We start from the raw sequence: 21,235 nt of genomic DNA, 5'->3' as shown, positions 1-21,235 counted from the left end.
TTCAGGGAGTTTTTATTCTTAATTGCCATGAAATTTCTCACTTTTTACACTTACGTTTCTCATTTTGCTCACTCACATACACACACATGAAACACAAAGCACATGACTCACAAGGATGACTCATAGTACCCACCTCTCTGTTCTCACTGAACCCTGTCATCCCTTGAGAGAGAGAGAGAAAGAGAGAGAGTAGTGGGTGATGGCTGACGGGGAGAGATTTAATTAATTTCAGTAATTTACCATCAGAACTTGATAGCTGAACCAAATTATTGCTGGTTGTGATGTGTTTCCAGGTTTTGTAAATTGATTTATTGTGCCCTTTTAGCTGAGCTGTTAGTGGTTAGGTCTCTAACGAGTGGAAATCAAAAAAAGAAAATTCACAAAGGTGCTTTACATTAGTTTGGACTTGGATTTTCCTCACAGACACTCAGAACAATGCACCATATCCGGGCAGTTTATGTAATCAACATAAGCAGAAGTAATTAAGCTCAGGCTGTAAGGTCTCAGTGATGAGAGAGAGATAGCAGGCTAATTAAAGTCAGGTTCAGAGCAATTTTAGCAGTTAGTTATTCCATCTTGTTATTTGTAAGAGAAAAAGAAGAAGAAGAAGAAGCATTTTCACTAATGGTCTCAGATTGGGATCCCAGTGTAAATATTCATCTGCACAGACATATTACACACCCCACACAATATGTTTTATCTGATGTGAAAATGTTACTATAATTGTCATTTAATTTAGATAAAAGAATGCATAATAATCAAGTAGGCCTATGATTTGTCAAATTGTCGGTTATATTTTCTTATAGATTATTAATATTTGATTATTAGGAATCATTATGAGAAAATTATTAAACATTACCTTTAATAATAATTTCTTTCATTATTCAGATTAGAGATGATACAAATAATAATTGAATATGTACACACATTTTGTGTTTATTTTTGTTGCGTAGATGTAAGTTCCTTAAAACAAAGCTATTGTTTCCTGTCTTTCAAAAATAATTTTGGGATTAGTTTTACAAAAATGAAAAAAGATTATTTCGTTATTTGGGCATTTTAATTCACCAAAGGGATATTTGATCCAAAACTGTATAACTTTTTTTTTTTTTTTCATAAAATAGCTACTGTCATCTGTTTTGTTACTCAGATTATTCAAAATATCTTCTTTTGTGATCAACAGAAGAAAGAAACACTTAAATGTTTGGAACAACTTGAGGGTGAGTAAAGTGATGACAGAATTTTCATTTTTGGGGTAAACTATCCCTATTTTTTATTTTTATTATTTTTTTGTTCCCTTAATGTGATTGTGATATGTTGTACAAGGAAAGTCTACTACGCATTATGACGGGATGCGTGTCTTATTTTTTTAAACGCGTTTTTGCTTTATGAATTTTTGGCCCTACCAAGCCGCCGTGTGTTTGTGTTTGGTTTCGACGAAAATGGCGGACGACGAGCTCGAAAGAGTACGAATTTCAGCCGCGGAGATACGAGCAGAAGCGTCGAGTTTTCACCACACAAAGCGACGGTGTAAAAGGTTAGAAATTCTCTAAATGTTTTAAAACAATGTAAGAAAGGTAGTAGTCCCAGGAAAAGCCTTATTTTGTCATGTCACGTTAAAGTTATGGTTCAGTTTGCTAATAGCTAGCTAGCATAACAGTCAACAACAGTCGTTTAGTCACCCTCATGTGGGTTGAACTGCACTTGTTTTTGAAAGCATTCAACATCTCTTGCGTGTCCTTTTCTGCATTGTATGCAGTAATATGCTCTGTATTGTCACATAATTTATAAGTGAAACGCGTTTTCATTTGTATAAGGAAATAAGTGTAATGCTAACCTGTTATGTTTGTCTACTGAAGGCGACGGAAACTTTTTGAATAAGATATTAATTTTCAAAGGAGACTTCATAAATAAGATGCTATCCAACTGCAACTCTTTAACTTCATATTATAACTTGATTATTGTCGTCTAAGTGTTTGTAGTCAACGTATATTGCTGGGTTAGCATGTTACATTGCACATGCAACAGGTTATTTTCCTCGGATACCATAACAACAGCAATTTGGCCTTGGATTTTGTCATCAATAAAAGCATTATATGTTTATGATCTATTTCTGTCTGATATTTCTGTAGTATTAATAACACAATTTTCTTAAAATTCATGACATTTTCCTAAGGAAGAGTTTCTCCAGCTGGAGGGCCAGGGCCCAGTAGTGGCCTCAAGATGCCTTAAAAATGATTTCAAAATAAAAACAAAACATTGAAATAAGCCAAAAGAAAGTGTTATGTTACTTTAATTCAAACCCTCAATAAGTTCCTTAGATTTTTTTTTCTTTCATGAACTAGGAGCTTCATTTAAAAAGAAGTGCATATAATTATTCTAAAACAATTTTTGAAATATATGTTCATTAAGCACACATGCATTTTTCATAATACTTTATATAAATTAATTCATTTTAGTTTGTAATTATGCAGTTATCTAAATTATGTAATATATATGAATATAAATAAATCTTTAATCCTTATCCATGGGGCTTGTGAATATTGTTGTGGACACTGGGAGTCTATGAAGTCAAAAAGGTTGTAAACCACTGTCCTGATGTAATGTACTCTTCAGGCAATAAAATATTTGGTTTCTGTTTTTGTCATCTTTTTCTTAGAATTGCGAGAGGAGAGAGGGTAAAAAATGTAACGGCCAGCGAGATGGTAAATGTCCAGACTTGCAGTGGTTACAAACCTGGTGCTGTCCATCCATGCAGACATAAAGACAGCGCGGAAGGAAGGGAGCCAGCTTCAGACCCTGTGCATCTATCAGATGATTGTGTTTTTGGTAATGACACCAAAATGCCTGACTGCTCACCTGCCAGTCCTGGATGCTCTCACGTAAGCACTGGAGACTTTCCAAATGATCACAGTCAATCTGAAGGAAGTTTTTAACATTAAAGGACATGTAGGTGTTGTTAACCACCAACTTATGGATGGAAATGCTGTTAAAAGCATTGAAGGAGCTGGTATGCCCAGGGTCACCGAAGCAGTCACGAAAGATGCGGAAACCGTGACCGTGAGATATATCAGCCAGGGGGGCGAAGGTCTCAAGAACACAAAGAGACCAGGGGCGGCGAGCAAAAGAATTAGATGGGGATCGAAAAGAGAGAGGAGAGAAGTGAGTGTAAAAAGTCTGCTCTGAAAAACAATTACTAAGTGTGAGAAAGAGGAAAAGCGTAGAAAAGAAGAGAGGCGAGGGAAAAGATGGCAAGAAAAAAAACAAGAGTCCAAGGGAACTGTAGACTCCCCTGCTGCAAACAAAAATGAGAATAATGTAGAGAGAGTGTCACCATTAAAGTCAGCAATCTCCATTTAGATTCTGAGGAAAGCAAAGATGGAGCTGGGCAGGATGGTACAAACCGGAGAAAACCCTAGTGGGGAAATGGCGAAGAAGCCAAGCAGGTGGAGGGAATGAAGTGACTGGACGAGAAGACAAAAAAAATGGAGAGGGGGTAACGGGACAATACAGAGCAGGAAGGGATAAAGGTAACAACCAGGTCCTTTACCAAGAAAGAGGAAGGGGAGGGGGGTAGGAAAAGGCTCAGAAGCAGATCACCTGAAGGAAAAAAAGCAAAAGAAGTGTTGGTGGAAAGGAGGTGAGTCGTGACCAGAACATGAACCATGAAAAAAACAACAAGGGAACAGGCCAAAAGAGAAAGGAAAAAATACCTGATAGAACCGATTCAAACAGAGTCAGCTCTGCCTCGAAGCGATACTCTCAGTCAGACATCGGCGTCCTCGATACCGCACCTACAGCACGAGTTCGGCCAGTAGCGGGACCAGTATGGATGGTCTGGCTGAAGCTGAGAGAGACTTAGAGGGGAGGGGTCATCAGTTGGCTGCACGGCCACCTGCGGAGAGGAGGACCACTGGACAGAAGGAGTTTCATCCGAGGGAGCCAGGGCCGCCCGAGGAGCACGGACGGCACGGACATTGTCCTCCACAGATTCCGCTGGAGGAAAATGAGGTGTGGGGGGAGAGAAGATAGAAGAGGCCAGAGTTGCTGATGAAGCCAAGGAGAACCCACAAAGGTCCTGAAGGGGGCGGAAAAAGAGGGGCAAAGAGCACCTGCATCTAGCAGTCGAGGAGGAATTTTAAGAGTTTCTTTGGACAAGCATTCAAGCGAGGAGCAAGCGAGTCGAAAAAAAAAACCTAGAGGTCATGGGGAGGGGCATCCTAGTGCTTCTGCCCACACTGATCTAACTTTGACCTCTGACCCTGGTCCTCAGCTTGGAGGAATGAGAGGAGGGATGGGTTCTGAGCCGAGGAAGAGGGGGCCGTGGAGGAGGGACAAGACGCCTTTGGGACCCAAATAATCCGGAAAAAGAAACCCAGCACTGGTATCAAGCCAACAATCCCAGCATGCATCTCTCCAGCAGGCTTGTACTTGCAGCAGGGGGGATGTGGTCCGCTGCACTTTCTGGACACTGATGACGAGACCACCGGAAGTCCTCCGGTCCGCCAGGGCGAGTTTTTTCAAAACCAGCAAGCCGCTGCCATGGGCTTACTATAAATTCCAGAATTCTGACAATCCTACTGTTATCCACTATCGGCCAAATCCCCAAACACCCCCGCCACGCTATCCCTTACCCATATCACATTCCCTACCAAATTCCTGGCTCTAATGGGATGTATCCTGCCTCTGTGCCACCTTTTTATGGACCCTATGGGCAAGGTGGGCCAGGTTATCCCTCTCCAGCGGGATCTGGTCTCACTCCAGAAGAGGCAGAGGTGCAGACGAGAGGAGAGCTGGGAAAGTTGCTTCGGGCTGGCTGAGACAGTCATGAACTCCAACTCAGTAAACCTGTTGTCCCGGGAACGACTGAGCCCGGAGGGTTTGGAGAGGATGGCCCCAGAGTCAGGTGTGTAATGAATGTTTCAAACATTGTGCATGGGAAAGATTTTTTTGTCTTTAGAGTTCTACACTAATAATGAACATTATTCCAGCCTGTTGAATTTTTTCCTCTAATAGGTTTATATTTCTCTATTGTTTTGCAGGGGCTGAACTCCTGACCTTGTATGACAGCGGCGTGTGATTTTGACAGACATAGAGTTCTCCCGACTCTCAAAACCTGGATCAGGCTCTGTGGAAGAAATGTATTTTACCAAGTGATAGAGAGTTTTAGGCAGCTACTGAAGGACCAGATGTCAGACACGGCCCCACAGATCAAAACCATGCTGATGAACATTCTAGAAGAGGTAGATATTAAGTCCTTGTGACTGTCTAATTTGTACTAATATCATTTTTTTTTCCCCTGATGTCACATTTACACTAACATTCTAAAAATTGTGGTCAGTAAGATTTATTTAGTGAGTGAGCTGCAATAAATTATTTACATTTTATAAAACTTTGAAAATGGTCCAAAAATTATTGCTGTTATTATCAGGGGTGTACATAAGTGGTGCGCATGCACGACCAAAATAAAAAATGTTGCTGTTGTAAATAAGTTCAGGACCGCTCATAGACCATCATTTGCGTACCGACATGGTTGACAGCTGTTACAATCACCATTTTAGATCACTCACTTTAGATACTCATTTTAGAATATAATAGTATTACCGCACTCTATTTATTTTGTTATTATTTCATTTAAAAAAATACAAAATAAATAAAGTGCAATAATAGTATTTATATTATCATTAATTTTTATTATAGTCACACTATGTGCATTGTGAGCACCAAACCAAATGCTCCAGGTGCTTCTTATGAGAACCAGACTGAAACACTTCTAGCACCCCGGGTTATTATGAACTTTGTCTATTATTTCTAAAAAAAATAAATGAAGAAAATGTCACCGTTTTGAGTAAATGAAATATAAAAATTGTGAAAAAGCTTTATATTTTGTTTTTATATAGCATCATTCTGTATTTTAATCAATTGGTGACGGGATGCTTAGATGCAATGCTTATTTTTTTCCCTAGGGGGCAGTTTTCTTTGATTCGCTGCTACAGAAGTTGCAGACTGTATTTCAGTTAAGCTGGAGGACTATATGGACTGCATGGCTATACGAGCAAGACCTCTACGCAAGACGGTACGCTCCTTCTGTTTCACACTCAGAATCAGAAAGAAGCTTTATTGCCAAGTGTGTTTTCTTTCTTTGGTGGTCAGGAGCTTCGGTACAGAAAGTACAAACATAGTGCAGACATACATATAATTTATGAATGTGCATATGTGCTATTAACAGTCCTCAGGTATGTTATGTGTTCAGGTGGGATATGGCCTGGGGCAAAAAAATGTTCTTGTGTCTGGCTGTTTTTGGGTGTTTGGTGCTCTGTAGCTCCGGCCAGATCACAACAGTTCAAAGAGGGGAGTGAGCTGGGTGTGTGGGGTCCAGAATGATTTTGTTACCAGCCCTCTAATACAATCATGTGATGAATTACTTAAGAGTATGTGCCCAGCTGCAACAAGCCCTTTAAGAAAGTAAGAGTTGTAGGGGTTTTCTTTTACAGGCACTTTTATAGTTAGTTTGCTGTTGTTGAGCACACTGAACAAGGTGTGAATCCACTTTTACCTTGTTGCAGGTGAAGTATGCTCTGATCAGTGCCCAGCGCTGCATGGGGGGGATCTGTCAGGGGGATATCGCGCGATATCGTGAACAGGCTAGTGAACTCTGCCAACTATGGGCAGGCACGCAGGGTAATTCTGTCATGACCACGTTTAACAGAAAAAAAAATTATTTGACAGCATGAGTACACTATTTCAATATAAATGCATGTGCTTATGTTTATCATAGTGTGTTGCCCAATTATAAAAGGAATTAGCATTCTTTTTTTTTTTCATTAATTTTTACCAATGACAAAGACATCAATTAAGTTTTGCATATTTCGATGTTAAACTATTTTTATTTTTTTAATGTGCAGTTGGTATCTAAAAGCTCAGCAGATTGCTCCGAAAAATGGGCGACCCTACAACCAGCTGGCCCCTACTAGCAGTGTTAACGGGTGAGACATCAGCATAACATCATTTTTATTAGACAAAGTGTTCGAATATCTTAATAGAAAATATTAAGACTTCTTAATTGCACTTGTATTCAAAATATATATATATAAAAAAAAAAAAAAAAAAACTTTTTTTCTAGTCTTATTTGAGGCTTCTTCGATTTTTAAATCAGTTGTTTTCTTTTTTTCTTTTCTTTTTTTCAGTACTTGCTTCTTTGATATTAGTTTAAATGATGACTATTAACATTAAAGTTAAATGAATTCTTTTCTCCTCCCGTCTCTCATTTAGAAGCGAAAGCTGGATGCTGTATACTATTACATGCGTAGTCTAGCCGCCAGTAACCCAATCCTCACAGCCAAGGAAAGCCTGATGAGTCTGTTCGAGGAAGCCAAGCGCAAGGTTTGCAAATTAACAATGCTGCTTCAACAGAATAATCCGATTTTGTTTTATTTTAGTTTAAATTCAAATATTAAGGGCATTATTAAACAATATTGGTTGTGCAGCTGGAAAATGTCAGTATTCTTATTGTCATATGTGTTCATCTCTCCTAACCAAGGCTGACCAGATTGAATGCAGACGGAAGCAGGAAGTAGATGGAGGAACCCGTGGACCCCGAGGTCATGTCGTCGGGGATGGGGCGTCGGGGTCGAGGACGGCACTGTCGTGTGGAGATTCTGGATACGTCCCACCGGGCATCCGGGGCACTTCTCGTCCGACAGGCAGTGAATCGGGCAAAATTACTCTGAGCAGACGGAGAGCTGGGAACTCTGGAGTCCCAGTGATGTGAGTGCTTATGAAAACATGTGTGTCATTTGCTCTGCTCACAGATAAATCTGTTTGAGGTTATTTTACACCATCATAGGGTGGAAAATGTTCAGATGGCTGCCCCCAACCAGATCTTTCATAGTAACTTATCCAAACTCTCTTTGTTTTTTTTAGAGAAATTATAAAATGAAATGCCACCATTGCTGATGCATCTGCTAACAAAACAGATACATTTTTTTTTTATTTTTGAGCATCCATCAAGAAACAACTAGCAACCTGTTGCACTAAAGGAAAGAGAAATAATTTCCTCTGAGCACCACACAAATGTTTTCAACAAATGTTTCAAATAGGCACAAACAGGCACACACAGTGACACACATGCAAACACCCGCGCACATCAGGAGAGCCAAAGAGGTCACGTTGAGTTGTTTATACACGCACGCTAGCACAGGATGAGGCTGACTATGAGTCACCCATCAAGTGGCAGAAAAAGGGGTGTCATTGTGCCGTCATTTTGATAACCTTGGATATTTGTCCACGTCAGCATTAAATGCACCCACGTTAACTTTAAGAAAGTTGACCTCTTCCACCGTAACATTTGTCTTTTGTAAGAGTTAGTAGGTTGTTGATGAGCCGCTGATTCAGGCAATACACTGATTTAATTAAAATGAGAGCACTTTAGGTTTATCAGCTAAACAAGGTTATAATCCTGTGGCGAGTTTGTCAATTTTCTAATTGTTTATGTTTAAATGTTGAGTCTTTGTGACTGTGCCACTATGGAGCTACTGGTTTCAGGGAGCGAAAGCATGAGCTATTTTTTTACTATGATGAACGATCGCTATAATTACAGTCTTTTTATAGAGTTACAAAAAGAGTTAAAAATTACACGCTTTATTAATGTTTTACTGTGCTTTTCTTTACAGCTCAAACAAGAGGTTTTTTGATTTTGAGTTTCCCTGCATACTTCATGGAACGCTCTTCACTAAAGTAGGGTAAGTTTTAATGTCAACAGACCTATTGTTAACATCCATTTTTACTGCGTTGCTTCAGCTGTACTTTTGACCTTTGACATATTGAAGGCTCTTTATATAGAAATATTTTTTATTGAGAGTCTCAAAGGGCCTGATTTAGAGAGAACAGAACCTAGTTGTAATAATTAGGAAGCAACAGTCCTGGAAGGAGTTGTTTTTGCCATAATGAACAAGTCAATCTACAGGCATTTAGATTTTATCTAGATCAAATTAGGGCTTTGTTCGTTTGTAAAATAAGTGAGAGTTTATAGTTAGTTGAATGCATGGTGCTTTAAAAACCCGGGTGTGGAGGCGTGAAGGTCATGACGACCAGCTGAGGATGAACAGATTCTGGCTGAACGAACTTGATGTGCCAACGGGACTTTTTCGGGGATCTGACACCAGCGAACGAAGATTTTAGTTGTATTTACTATCAATTTTAAGAACACAACGCTACTTACTACGAACAATCAGCAGACACAAAATGGACAGTCAGGCATAATTTAAAAAAAAAGGGTCTACAGAGGGCGTGTGTTGCTGAATTGGACTCTGTGGGAGTCTGGGGCGGGAAGCAGCTCCCACTTTTGTGATCTCTACTGCGAAGGACTCCTCGGTCCCAAATTCAATAAGGCACGTATTCGGGACAATGGCGACTTCACTTTCTTCAGGGAATTGAATGAAGGTGCGTAGTCCCTCTTTGGGCAGTCTATGTCAAATACAATCAACTTGTTGACACCGCTTCACAAACGCCACCCAGTGCATTTAGTTATAACTGACTTTTTAGTTTGCATGCTTAGGATTTTTCCTTCATTTATGGCCAGCAAAGCAACATGTAGTAAAATTCAAAACTGTATTTTTATTTTCTAATAATGATTACAGATCGAACTAGTCAACTATTTGTGCCCAAACCCCTAATAACATGAATGGTAAATACCACAGAAAGTAATTTGCATTAATAAATATTCTGTGCTCGTTTGCATTAATGTATAGTGATTGGTCCTCAGGATGGAGAGTTTTCCAGCTGTCGCGAGTCGAGTGTTGCAGGAGTTTTGGGCACCTCCTCCAGCACAGCCCCCTCCCCCCTCGGCAGCACACGCATGCTGCAGATCATTCACTATTAACATGTTACACCACCATAACGCACAGATCAGACTGGTAAAAATACAACATACCAGTGGCTGTAGAGCCAAGTCTGGTCCATTGAAAAGAACCTCTCTTGCTTCCTTACTTTGCTCTGCCTCGCAAATCTTTCTCTCTTTCTCGTAGCTGAAGGGCAGGGGTGAAAAATGGGTCCGTATTGGAGGAGCAGACCATATCTCTTGGTTTAGCTATGTTTGGTCTCCTTGTGCAACGTTGCACTGAACTTCTGCACAGAAACACCTGCTGGTGAGTCGACAATGGGTGTGTTTCAAAACAAGCCCGTCTACTCACAACCACCTTGGTCAATAGATCGCGCCATTGGCTAGTAAATTTTTTAGTTTTACTCTGATATACTATTATTATATAACATATATATATTAGGGCTGCCTCGACTAAAAGATTATTTTTTGGTTGCCTAGTAGTCGTTGCATTTTAAGCATTAGCTGACCTAATCGCAGATGTTTATAATAAACCCATTTAAATCCTGCTAATGAGCCTTTAATTGCCACACAGCAAAATAAGAGCTCAAGCGCGCATGCATAAAGGTTGCCACAGCACACCGGCAGAAGTAATGATGAGGCATGAATGTGTCAGGGAAAAATAAACAACCGTAAGATTTAACTAGGGGTTTGTGCGACGCTCAATATTCGAACATTTACATATTCGGTCTGTAATTTATTCGAGCAATATGGAAACACCACCAACGTAGATTTCAAATTTCTGACTGTGTGTTGGATTTGTGTCGATGGAACACCGCTAAATGCAGGGAATCCATGATAAATCCCTAAGCACGTGTCATATAAACGGTAAAATGCACTGGGTGGCGCCTGTGGAGCATGTTAATCAAGTTGATAGTATTTGATCATATGAATGTGTCTTCATCGGCCTTGGTTGAAGTTTGGATTTACTTTGATCTAAATGTTTATTACTTACTAATTGTTTTGACAAAATGTAATTACTTGTGACTCGCAAGTGAATTAGTGAAAACTGCTATTTATCTATACCACCACCACAATGACAATCATCACATGAAATCCAAACACAAGTCGACTGAGGAAAAGGGACAGTGTCCATCACTGCATTATGTCTGCAGGTAGGCGCACGATGTTGTACTTTTTTTTCGATTGAGCCTGAAATTACGACGTATGTGCATTGATAGCCTCAACAGTGATGCTGAGAGATCTATATAAAGTTCCTCGAGGGACCAGTGGTTTAAACAGCACATAAGCGTTGAGAAAGAAACACTGTTCAGCAGCTCACCCATTATCTTGTCAGCAGAGCGTTTATTATTGTTATCCAGGGACTGAGGAGACCAAACTTTCACACGAGCATGTGGAGTATATTGTTTGTCCTTAGAATAATACCGTGATAAGCAATGTAAACACAATAAATATAGGCAGACTCGAGTATAGTAGCCTACCTTCTGTACTGTAATTGGCACAGTCTGCTTGATTTTTCTTGTTTGCTCTGCTTGATGACTTGATGTGTTTTTTGGTGGTTTATTTCAACGACCAAAATAAAAAGACATTGTGATATAATGTAGCATTGTTGTTTTGTGGACGGTGTATAATGGCTAATCATAAGCTGTTCAGAAATCATGACAAAACTGATGACCATCTTTTCATGTAAACACACCTCATTTAAATAAAACAAAAAAAGTGAAATTTGTTTTTTTATGAGCCCAAATGTTTCAAATACAAATTTAAAATTTTTGGCAAATGCCCATCCCTAGATTAAACTGGCATGAACATTTTAATATCTATTGTAATAGCTTCCATTTGAAAGTAGACAATTTCAATCTCTATAGATATATTTTTTCATGTCTGTCAGGCCAAGCGGTATACAGGTTGCAGACCAAACCGACGGGCAGAAAGCGCATCCGTCACAACTTTCTGCCGTACCAAACAAAAATCGCGCAAATGTTTGTTATAGTGAGAGGTGCACACAAATAACCATAGAGGCTTTACAGATTCGAAAGATGTACATTACTCTTATCTGTTATGGACCAAAATGGCGAGTATTTGTACGTACAAGTGGACAGCACCAGGCGCCTGCATCTGTCATGCTGTGAGCATGCTTCTGTTCCAGCGTTTTACACTCCGCACAGATGCTTGAATAGCACACATTTTTCTAGGTTAACATTAGACTGAGCGAGCCATGTTAAGGTTGCACTACTTACATATTTCAAATGCTTCTTAGCAATATATTTGTGTGTGTGTGTATATATATAGTACATATATAATATATATATAATATATATGTGTGTGTAGGTGTATATATAGATAGAGAGATATATATATATATATATATATATATAGATATAGTAATATATATATCTCATATATAATATATAAGATTGTTATTTAAATGGCTGTCAAGTGACTTCATCGACGATTAATCACATCCAAATGTAAAAGTTTTTGTTTACATCAATAATGTATGTGTACAGGGGTTTATTTATTATGTATATATAACCTCCCACACATAATTATTATTATTACACAAATATTTGACATGTATGATACATTTTAGATATTGATATTCTGTTATTTTATATTGATAATAATATATTTCATATGGCTAACCTATCTATTATTCTTCTTAACTATCGACATGCCATGTGTGTGATTGTATATATACTACTAAAATATACACAGTATACCACACATATATTATGGTAAACAAAACTTTTATTTTGGATGTGATTATCGTGATATGGGTCATTTTGACAGAGCCCTAAATATATATATATATATATATATGTGTTGTGTGTATTATATATATATATGTGTGTGTTGTGTATGTATGTAGGTATGTGTATATATGTGTGTAGTAGTATGTGTATATATATATATAGATATTATATATATATCTATATATATATATATATATATATCCTTATCTATATCCTATGTATGTGTGGTGTGTGTGTGATCGTTTTATATAGATATATATACTATTATATATATGTATGGTGTGTGTTGTGTGTGTGTATCTTTTTTATAATATATCTATCTATATCTCTATGTATGTATGTGTGTGTGTGTGTATATTGCTTATATATATTTATATATATATGTCTGTATGTATGTGTGTGTATATATAATATATATATCTATATATATATATACATACACTACGAGTTTACACACGCCTTCACACTAGAGTTTACGGTATGTCAAATACAGGTATGTTCTGTGCATCCTTGTGAGATGAATTGAAAAATATCACAGATCGCTTGACGGAGATCAAACTGACGCGCTCAGTCGAGGAGTGTTCACAAGTGAAAATATATCTGTGCTAAACTTATGCTTGGCCCTTCAACTCACACACTCGCGAGTAAAATCTAAGAATTTATTAGCCAATGGCTACATGTTAGAACATCATTTAGTCGCCCAGAGTGAAGATTTAGTCAACGTAGAGGGTTTTGCAAAACCTTGTGTGGTGCCTATGTAGACAGCATCAAAGTCAGGTCTGGGTAAAAATCTCAGTGTTTTTTGGCCCCTGTGCAGCTTTGGGTCCCTGATTGTTTGCCGTTCTCTTTTTTTTCCTCGCCAGAGCCCATCCTCCAGCAGAAGATCTGGGGGAGTTTGACGAAAATGGAGGGAGAGGAGGGGATTGGTACGGGTGTCTGTCTTCCCTCCCGACCTCAGAGAGTTGCTACCCAGAATGAAGGTCTGCGTCTGGACTGGATGATCGGCCCCACCAGCGAAGTGCGAACCCTCCTCCCTGCAGTATAGTATTCGGAGGCCATGCTTGCGTTACGTTCACAGGGCCCTTGTTGATTTTTAACTGAGGGGGCTGAGTACTATGGTACTGTGTGTGTTTTTCTAGGGGGGGTCCAGACGTGTGGCAGTGTCCCACTGCAGATCTTGTGCAACTCTTTGGCACGCGTGTATCATGGTGAGGTTTTGCTTGTATAAAGCTGATGTAGATGGAGAAGAAGACGAGGAACTCAGAGTCCTACAGCTGGAGGAAGACAAAATCTCTCTGGCTTTGTCCGCACTGCTAGCTGCCACACAGAAGCCTGCCTTATATAGACCAAGAAACAGATGCGGTCAGTAATGTAGTAATGTACTCACTGTGGATTTGTATATAAAAATTAGGACTGTCAATAACAGATACAATCATTTTTTCATTTTTTTTTTTCAAATCTATTATGCCCCAATTGGATTTTTTATTTTTTAATATGAATTTTATATTTTTAATTGTAGTCTATTCGATCAATTATTTCACCTGCTAGGTGGACAATATAACAAATTTAGGACTGTCAGTATAATTTATAATTCATCTTACTATTATCTTTTTTTTTATTCTTTCTATATTTTATTAAATAAAGTAGCTGTTTATTTTATTTTAAATTCAACTTTACTACAGTTGATTATTTTATATTTTTTATGTAGTCCATTCAGTCTATATTGCCTGCTGGGTAGATAATATTAGGACTCTAAGTAGATAAAAAATAATTGAAAATTATATATTATTTCTTAATTTTCCATATTTTTTCTAAAAAGCTTTGTTTTTACCAAGTTGCTAAAATTCTGCAACTTCTATTTTTCTATGATTTTAGTTTAGATATTTTATTTATTCCTTTCAGTGTTAATGCATTAAATTATTTATTGAGCAAAGAAAATGGTTTGATAATAATTGCATCAAATTAATTATTACATTTTTGTGATATATAAACATTTTCTCTAATAAAGTCAAATTTAAGCAGCTGTAGTTATCTCAAATCTAATGTTTTTTTTATTTTGTAGGCTATAGCAGCTGACTGTAAGAGAGTGCCGTTCTGAGAGTACTTCCTGGAAGCTCTGTGGGGGCAGGAAGAGCCACTGCTGGCTTTTAAAGGAGGAAAGGACATTTCCATGGCAACCCCTCCTACACCCAGCCCATAAACACAGAGAACAAGCGCAAAATGCAAGAACAGGTATAGTGAACCCTCTCATTATGTATGACATGATAGTACAAACCCGATTCAAAAAAAGTTGGGATACTGTACAAATTGTGAATAAAAACAGAAAGCAATGATGTGGAAATTTCAAATTTCAATATTTTATTCAGAATACAACATAGATGACATATCAAATGTTTAAACTGAGAAAATGTATCATATTGTATCATATCAGGGGAAAAATAAGTTGATTTTAAATTTCATGGCATCAACACATCTCAAAAAAGTTGGGACAAGGCCATGTTTTTACCCTGTGTGTGGCATCCCCTCTTCTGTTTTTAACAAAAAATTAACAGTCCTGCAAACGTCTGGGGACTAAGGAGACAAGTTGCTCAAGTTTAGGAATAGGAATTTTGTCCCATTTCTTGTCTAATACAGGTTTTCTAGTTGCCTCAACTGTCTTAGGTCTTCTTTGTCGCCATCTTCCTCTTTATGATGCGCCAAATGTTTTCTATGGGTGAAAAGATCTGGACTGCAGGCTGGCCATTTCAGTACCCGGATTCCTCCTTCTACTCAGCCATGATGTTGTAATTGATGCAGTATGTAGTCGGACTGGCATTGTCATGTTTGGAAAATGGAAAGGTCTTTCCTGAAAGAGACTACGTCTGGATGGGAAAAAAAAAAAAAAAAGCATATGTTGTTCTAGAACTTGGATATATCTTTCAGCATTGATGGTGCCTTTCCAGATGTGTAAGCTGCCCATTTGCTACACGCACTCATGCAACCCCCTTATACCATCAGAGATGCAGGCCCCCTTCTGATCTAAGTGCTGATAACAACTTGGGTTTGTCCTTGTCCTCTTTTAGTCCGGGGTAGGGTGGGTGCCATGGCCGTCCCAGTTTTCCAAAAAGAACTTCAAATTTTTTGGATCAATTCGTCTGACCACAGAACAGTTTTCCACTTTGCCACAGTCATTTTAAATGAGCCTTGGCCCAGAGAAAACACCTGCGCTTCTGGATCATGTTTAGATATGGCTTCTTTTTTGACCTATATACATTTTAGCCGGCAACAGCGAATGGCACGGTGGATTGTGTTCGCCGACAATGTTTTCTGGAAGTATTCCTGAGCCCATGTTGTGATTTCCATTACAGTAACATTCCTGTATGTGATGCAGTGCCCGTCTAAGGGCCCCGAAGCTCATGGGCATCCAGTATGGTTTTTCCGGCCTTGACCCTTATTTGGCATTACATTTCAAAATTCCCCAAATCCAACAATAAAAATATTAACTATATACTATTGTGAATAAAATCTCTTTGCAATTTTGCTCTGAGAAACTCCTTCCTGATATTGCTCCACTATTTTTTCGCCGCAACATTGGGGGAATTGGTGATCCTCTGCCCTTCTTGACTTCTGAGAGACCCTGCCACTCTGAGAGGCTCTTTTTATACCCAATCATGTTGCCAATTGACCTAATAAGTTGCAAATTGGTCCTCCAGCTGTTACTTATATGTACATTTAACTTTTCCAGCCTTTTATTGCTACCTGTCTAAACTTTTTTGGAATGTGTAGCTCTCATGAAATCCAAAATGAGCAAATATTTGGCATGATATTTCAAAATGTCTCACTTTCAACATTTGATATGTTATCTATATTCTATTGTGAATAAAATATAAGTTTATGAGATTAGTAAATTATTCCATTCCTTTTTTACTCGCAATTTGTACAGTGTCCCAACTTTTTTGGAATTGGGTTTGTATGAAAGAGAATTTGATCTGTCTTGTATTGCTTCCCTCATATTTCGATATATCTTTTTTCTAGTAATCACTCAACAGAATGTGTGGTTAACTATCTAGGCAGAGCACTGCTAATTTCACTGTTTTCTCAGGGAGGATGATGTCATAGTTGAGGAGTCGTCTCTCTCTGCATCAGAAGGTGAGATCGATGGAAAGATGGAAGGAGACGAGACGGAAGTGAGGATGATATCAGAGAGCTGAAGGCACGACGTCACGCTCTCACACACAAGCTGGCACAGCAGCAGAAACGGCTGGGACAAGATACAGGTATCTCCAGATGCCATCTTTATCTGTACTAGGGGTTTGAATGGCTTTTTTTGAAGTCGACATTTATGTGATGAAGGTCGAGTTGACATCAACTAGTCGCTGTGATGACGTCATTAATGAGCAAATAACACACCTTGTGCACAGCTATGGCAAATGACACAGCACTGCCACACATGGCTATTGCTCCTATAACAGCTCGTTTTTATCAGTTCTTTTGTCTTTGGGTTGCTATATTTTTCACAAATTTCTGCTCGTTCTAAATCAGATACAGATAAAGTATAGCACAGTAAAGATTGCATTCATATGAATGCATTAGTGAGAGAGCGAATGTGTGTATGTGAATTAATTCTACCTGGCAGTGTCTCTCTACTAATAGTGAAGCTGTGAGTTTAAGTTACTAAGAAATATATGGTAGAACTTTTCAGTTTCTAAGCTATTTTATTGAGAAATCACAGAAAATACTAACAGTGTTGACAGTACATTTCTGCACTACTGAATGATTGTGCACTACTGTCTGTAGCCTATGTGTGTAAGTTACAACAGCGCAGCAGCACATTAGATTAGAACGGCAATATCTGTACAATAAGCTGTTTAAAATGTGCATTCTCCCATTCATTTTCGAGCATCCAGGTATAATCACGCAAGTCTTGTGAAGCGCTTTTGGAATATGTATTTTTTTTTTCTTTTTAACTGTTTGGAAACTGAGTGTAAATGTGTAATTCAAAGATTTCTTACCCTGTTGCACCCTCTATAGGACCAGAGCAGAGAATTAAAGTTGGACTGGTCTGTCCAATCCCTAATCTGTACACCTTGGCTACTTTTGAAATTAGTGTTTTCTTGCACCAGAGTATTTAAAGCTAATGATAAAGAGCTGAACAAGTGTCTGTTTCTGTCCTCCAGGCTGTTCTGCAGACAGGTGGTCAGCTAGAGATTCAGATCAGGCCTTTCTATCTGGTCCCGGACACAAACGGCTTCATTGATCATCTGGAGGGGCTGAGGAAAGCTTCCTGGCCTGTGGGACGTACATCCTGGTTGTGCCTCTTATTGGTGAGACCCTCTTTGATAATTAAAATACACACGAATGTTTTAATCTTCCTGTCTGTTTAATGTTTCTCTTTGTCATTGTGACAGTGATCACAGAGTCTGGACGGTCTTGCTAAAGGGCAGGACAGTCGTGAGGGGATCAAGTAATGGTGCCCATGCCCGACAGGTGCAGGAAAGAGCCAGAGCAGCAGTCATGTTTCTGGAGAAAGCATTTGAGGCTAGAGATCCCTGCATCAGAGCGCTCACCAGCAGAGGAAACGCACTGGAGTCCATTGCCTTCCGCAGTGAGGACACTTCTGGACAAAAGGTCTGTGTGTGTATTCCCCTTTGTGAACATATGTTGGCTATAAAATACAATTGTTTATGCTGCTTATACTTATATATACCAATCAGTTCCTCTCCCTGCTGCAAGTTTCTTTTCATGTTGACTTACTTGAATCTCAGCCACTGTAAGTTTGTCATCAACTTCACTACTCAGGCAGCTGTTCAAGTCATAGGCAGTGGTTCACTTCTGCAAAATGTGTAAATATATATACCACACACACACACACATACATACATGTATATGTATATATGTGTGTGTGTATATATATATACACACACTATATATATATTATATATATATGGTGTATATACATTTTTTTTTTTTATTTATATGCACAAGTATAACAATACATGGTAATATTTATTTACTGGTATGTTTTACCAGAACCCTTTTTGCTTAGTCACAACTTTGTCCAAATCATTGATGCCCTTAAAATGTATATATGATATATATATATATATATATAAAATACATCTTAAGAAATAACTTTTTTCAGAGTCATTTTAGTTTAGTGATTACACTGAAGTTTTGACTTGATCTGAAGTCTAAACCTAATTCTGAACTGACAACTCAATTTGTCAACTCTGAAAGCTACTTTTTGCTAGTTAAGTTCAAATTAAGAGATTCTTTTTAAAATCACCTGTCTCAACACTCTCATGTAAGTAACAAGACAGTGAGGCTGCAAAATTAGTCTAACGATGATCTTCAGGGAACAGTTGTCGGGATGAGACTCAGACACGGTTCCATGGTGCGCAACCTTAGTTCAGAAAAAGGCTTCCACATCAACCTGCAACTCTAGTGTGAAAAGTCCCTTGAGAAGTTCAGAAATGCACTTTAAATAGACTTTAAACTATTTTAAAGCCGCCCACTCATTGTGCGTGTCTCCCCAGGGCAACAACGATGATGTCATCCTGTCCTGCTGTCTGCACTACTGTCAGGACAAAGCCAAGGACTTCATGTCTGCTGAGAGAAGTCAGTTCACTTACTTGTACTTGTTAGGGACCAAACACACAGGGCGTGCTTATGAATTCCATCTGAATTTGTTTCTAATTATTAATCCATTTACACATTTTTGCAGCATCTGACTTTATGATTGCTATGTTTTTTAAAGACATAGTTCACCCAAAAATTGCTGCAAATTCACGTCACCCACTCAAGCCATCCATGATGTGGATGAGTTTGTTTTCTTCATGGGAACCGATCAGGAGAAATTTAGCATTATATCACTTGCTCACCAATGATCCTCTGTAATGTATGGGTGCCGTCAGAATGAGAGCCCAAAAAGCTGAGAAAAACATTTCTCTTTTCTGACTCACCTTTTGTATTCTCCAGATGGGCCAGTGAGGTTGCGCAGGGAGGTGGTCTTGCTCACAGATGACCGCAACCTGCGAGTCAAAGCTCTCACACGTAACGTGCCTGTCCGGGACATCCCAGCATTCCTGATCTGGGCTAAAGTAGGCTGAACTGCAGACCTGACCCCTACCGCTGTACAAACCAGTCATCCTCCACTGGGAAAGTTGGAGATGAAGAAATGATGTCACACAGAGAGGATGAGTATAAAGGGGAAAAATACTACAAGCATTTTGTCAAACCAAGCGGAGTGACACATCAAGCCACTTTACAAGAAAGGAATGAGTATTTTCCCCTTAAAATGCAGTGAGCATAGACAACTGCTTACTTCTTGAGGTGAGATAGACAAGATTGGAGGGGGTTAAAACCAGCTTAGCTGATTCGGGGGAGATTGATTTCAAGTACAGGATGAAGAGGAAGCACGAGAGAAACCAGCAGTTTCTGCTGTTTAGAGTGTCCGGCTTGTAGTGTTTGTGTGGAGTCACATGTCCTGCGGATGAGCTCATTCCAGCTCTTCGGCCACTCTCAAAAGGCCTGTGATGAGGCGGGAGGTCCAGTAGGGGGCGCCGTGAGGCAGTCTCACTTTACACTTCAGTGGCACGAGGCCCTGATTGTGTTTTCATTGCCTCAGTGCATGCTTGATTTGCATTAAGCATGATTGTTTTAAGGCTCTTAGGATTTTTACCTGCTTATTTAAGTTTGCATTGCAGTTTTGACTTCAGTTGGACTGTCAGGTTCTTGTTTTAGGTCACATGGTTTAGTTGTAACACCCTCATAACTGTTTGATCTCCTGTAGTAGCATCTTTATAAGTGTGTGAATCCAAGTCAGAATATATCTGCGTGTCGAGTAAATACTGAAGTAATGAATCTGTCATCACAGTAGTTTTAATACAGAAATAATCATCTCTAGTTTTTGAGGAAAATGAGGCTTTCACCACATTGCCATTGCTGAAAGTTACCACAAAGTTTATCTGTCTCAAGGTAAAGCTAACAGAAAACCAGAAAACGTCATTTAGTTTCCTTCCAACCCCCCACCCCCAGTAAAGTTGGTTATTTAGATACCGATCACAACCATCAAGAAGAAAACACTCATACTTTAGAGTCTTGGAAATGTTTTCAAATGTTCTGTGCAATTATTTTCATGTTGTGTGGTTTGTCTTTGCTTGCATTTTAGTGTGCTTATTTTTTTTTTCATTTCCAAAGCTTAAGTATTGTAGTTCTAACGGGACCTGTTGTCTTCCTGTTACAGGCTGTTTGTTTTAATGCTCAAATATCATCTGAATTATTCACCTCTGATTTCAAGTCTTTCTAATTTGTTTGTAATCTTGTCGATTTAATTAAAACAAATTTCTGAGTTCATCATTTGTGTTGTTTAGCCTCTGCTGCTGTTTGAACTTTAGACGTCACTGTTTTATACTGCTTACAGGTTTAATGTCACTGCATTGGAACAAGTCTTGGCCTAATTGAAAAAATAATTTCCACCAATGCACTGATGATTTTTTTTTCTTTTTTTCATTAAGGAAATGAGCATTTATGTAACATAAGTTAATTATAGATTTAGGTGAGAGAATCTTTCATTCCAAAGCCTAACTAAATACCCTGCATTTTCAGGACTGTAGATGAGGTGAGACGGGAAACATGGGATTGGATTTCTTTTGTTTAATTCACC

General features: G+C 38.7%; 1 pseudogene; it reads left to right on the top strand.

Moving 5' to 3' along the window:
• The first annotated feature begins 1,439 nt into the window (after window positions 1-1,439).
• On the top strand, window positions 1,440-20,925 carry LOC122146474 (annotated as a pseudogene).
• Window positions 20,926-21,235: the final 310 nt, after the last annotated feature.

Source organism: Cyprinus carpio, chromosome A10 (genome assembly GCF_018340385.1).
Source record: "Cyprinus carpio isolate SPL01 chromosome A10, ASM1834038v1, whole genome shotgun sequence".
Classification (NCBI taxonomy): Eukaryota; Metazoa; Chordata; class Actinopteri; order Cypriniformes; family Cyprinidae; genus Cyprinus; species Cyprinus carpio.
This window is presented reverse-complemented; position numbering and strand designations above follow the sequence as displayed.